A 3725-nucleotide genomic window follows, 5' to 3' on the forward strand; every position below is an offset into this window, starting at 1 on the left:
TTTTTGGTGGCATTTTCACTAGAGAAAAGATATTTTTGCTAATTCAATTCAATTTATAGCACAGTACTAGTCTTAAAAATACTGATATCAATAGATGATGGCAAGTTTAATACGTCCCAGTTGCTTCATGTTGTTTCCACACACACAAAAAAATGAAATACTTCATGATTTTCAAATGCTTCAAATCAGAATTTTCAAATCTGATTTTAATATCAATGTTTTCCTGAAGTGAGGACTGCGGGTTTTTAACAATTTTCCAGCAGATTGACATCAACGTCCTCCACATGGAAGGTAAACCACAAAATATACTTTTTTTTTTTTTTTTTACTAAAGAGTAAGAGCAGAGCACAAGGTTTAGTGGAAGGAAAAAGTGCAATAGAAGAAAAGGTGCAGAAGCAAGTAGTATAGCTGCCGAATTACTCTGCCAGAACTTCCAATGGCGACTGTGGTATGAATTTGTTTGATTAGCTGGCAAACAAGAATCAGCGTTTATGAGTTCAAATGGAAGATAAGACCAAGGAGTACAAATTATCTATTGGTCAATTTCAAAAGCAACTCGGGCTTTCTTTACACACCAGCAGAGCTGCAGCCTTACCGCCACTGCACCGATGCAGCAATTTGCGCAAAAAGAGCTCTGATCAACTATTGATCGCACCAGAACATTAGTGCACTTTTCATTTTTAGCTGTTTTGTAGTAATATTTAATAATAACCATATCTGATTAGTTTCACTTTTTAGCTAAATTACTTGCGAACTTTTCAACGAGACTCCAGTTCACTGAGATGAACCTAGATTACGTCACCAGCGGAAAGAGAAGCGGAAAGAGATTAATTATGCGCAAAATTTCAGGGTCACACGAGGGAGGAGTGCGCCACTCCACAACACCTTGGGAGTATAGAACAAACGGATGGTGCGATTAGGTGTGCGTGCGTGTGTGTGCGTGTGTGTGTGCGCGCGCGCGCGTTTCTAAAAGTGACATCGCCCCCATCCTAATCGTTTTGCAGCCCCGATTCCCAAATGACTCAGGTGCAGCGGGAGACGGGAGGAAAGCCCCCGTTTGCGTAATTTTCGCACCCGTTTGCTGATTTACTGCTTCTGTTTCATGTAAGACAGCCGCACTTTTACAACACACACAGACACACGCACATACACGCACACACACCTGTGCAAACGACTACACATGACTGTCAATCCCTCATTGATCTTTCCATTATGCTTTGAACAGGGGAGAAGCCCATATATACACCTATCTTTAATTGTGGTCTTAAAAAAATATCAAAGACGCAGCTTCAAAGCGCATCTTGTAAGAGGATCAACAACTCGACTGTAGCTGCGTGTTTGAACTCCAAACTTGCAAAATACCCAGACACTTGACACTTGAAGGACTTGAGGGTAAAAAAAAAGGGAGTACCTGTGATGCTGATTCTTTAGTAAATAAACGGATTTTTATTGGCTTATGAATGCTGGACTCTGTCATTGAACGCTAAGCAGGTAGATTATACGGGCTTTAGATTCATCTAATTGTGGAATCAATTACCAGATGCGTGTTTTATGGACCTATACCATATACCTACTGGTATATGCAAAAATAAGATGCTTGTAACAGACGAGACATGTGTTGTGCACAAATAGAGGACTTACAGCATTTGTTTATTTTGAAGTATGTTTTTTGATGCAAGTGCATTAATCTAACAAATCTAAGGTCACCCAATGTACATATGTGCAATAAAACTTTATTGCACATATAGATGTAAAGACAAATATGGCCACTATAATATTTTCTATATGGACAAATTCTATGTGTCCATACATTTAGACAAATGTAGTATAGTACATAGTATTGCAAAAGTATTCATACTCCTTAAGTCTTTTTGCATATTGTTACATTACAGCCAAGTAGTTCATTTTATGTGATGGAACAACACCGAGTAGCACGCAACTGTGAAAATGAAGGAAAACACAGCAGAAGAGTTGTGACAACCTCAGTTATATTTGCGTATTATTATTNCCCCCCTCCCGTTAACAATTTCTTGCGCCGCAGGTAATAAACGGGCAACACTTTTTCTGTTACAAACTGACTCCGGCCCCACTCCAGAGAAGGGAAAAGTTATGTGGACCTCACAGGAAAAAGTTTTGGGACCACTGCTCTAAGGTCTGCATGTGGAGGACACGCAGTCTTAAGTGATTCAAATGTTAAAGTCATGATGAGGAACTGGATCATTGCTGAGAGGTTCAATTAAACCGTCTCTGCTGCCCAAATCAAGAACGAACAAAACCAAGATGATTATAGTTCCAGGTTTCGGATGCAATCATCTCAAAATAAGTCACACTTATTTTATTTGGGTTACTGTGGCTACTGATGAAGGATGTTGGTCTCGAGAGGTTGCCACATCGTGACATCAGCGCACTTTCTCACCTGRCTTGCCTTGATGTTTCACCACACGGTTCAGGTTTATTATTCTCTTAAAGCCTTCTGTATTGCTCACCGTTATCCAGACTAAGAGGTGAGTCAGACAAGAAGTTAATATGAGATGGAGGTGGATGACTAAGGAAGGATGAAAGAGAGCAGCAGATCTCTGGTCCCGTTGCTAATTGCAATGTCTGTCAGAGGGAGCGTGGCTCCTCTCACAAATGACTTAATGTTATTTATTACCCATCTTTCTGTCATTTCTAACTTTTAAAGACTGTGGTGATCCTAAATGTTGTTACATGGAAGATGTGTTAAAATGGCACTTTGATAAGGTTACGGAACTGAAATAATTAAAATAGCAAAGTGACATAATCATTTTGTTTATATAAAACAAGTGTTGCATTAGAAGAAGACTTTTAGACAGCATTGAAGAAATTGAAGAAATGATTGTTTTCCTTGGAAGTTTACTCATCATTGAAACAACTTTTATGTACATTTTCAGCTTCTGAGGACAAAATCGAACTCTTCCTTACTTGATGATAAAACGTGCAGCTTCCATAATTTTCAAAATTAAGACCTGGATGCACAAATTTGTAATTGTTGAGGATTTTCATTCGCTCTTAGRTGGTTGGAAGGACACATACATGTTCTGCAAGTTTCACCAACACAGATTTAAGACTCTTTATGATGACAGAAATTTACGGAAGAAAATCCCACATGTTGTCAATTGCCAATAAATTTCCAAATACCCATAAGAGACCTAAAAGACCTAGCTGTGTAGCTAACAAAAGGTATATTAGCAGCTAGGTAGCGGTAGCCTCAACCACCATGAGTCACAGGATGCAATGAAGACATCTGCATGCGACTCAAATCTTTGAGTGACAGGAAAGTCACGCGAGAAAGATTGAAAAGTCTTGCTATGACAAAATTTAAGACGCGATTTGCATATTTAAATGYTAATTTACTTTTTTTTCTATGAATATAAAGACCTTCATTTTAGATACACAAACTTAAGACTTCTCGAGAGATGTGCGTACACAACGTAAAAATCCACGCTGACTGAATTTTGTGTATACAGAAACGATACACTTTTTGTATCTTCTGGTTGAWTGATTTAAACTTATTGGTTTCCTTGGTCACACCTAGCCTTAATCCTCATTCAAGTCTGTCAACCATTTTTTGATGCCATTTGGGCCGGCCATATCAGAACCAGCTTTGATGTGTGCTTAAAGGATCATTGTTCTGTTAGAACGCTCGCCTAACCAGCTTTTGGTTTGAGGTGAAGTTGAAGAATTTGGAGAAAGTCCTTAATTTT

This window comes from Poecilia reticulata, linkage group LG1 (genome assembly GCF_000633615.1).
Source record: "Poecilia reticulata strain Guanapo linkage group LG1, Guppy_female_1.0+MT, whole genome shotgun sequence".
NCBI lineage: Eukaryota > Metazoa > Chordata > Actinopteri > Cyprinodontiformes > Poeciliidae > Poecilia > Poecilia reticulata.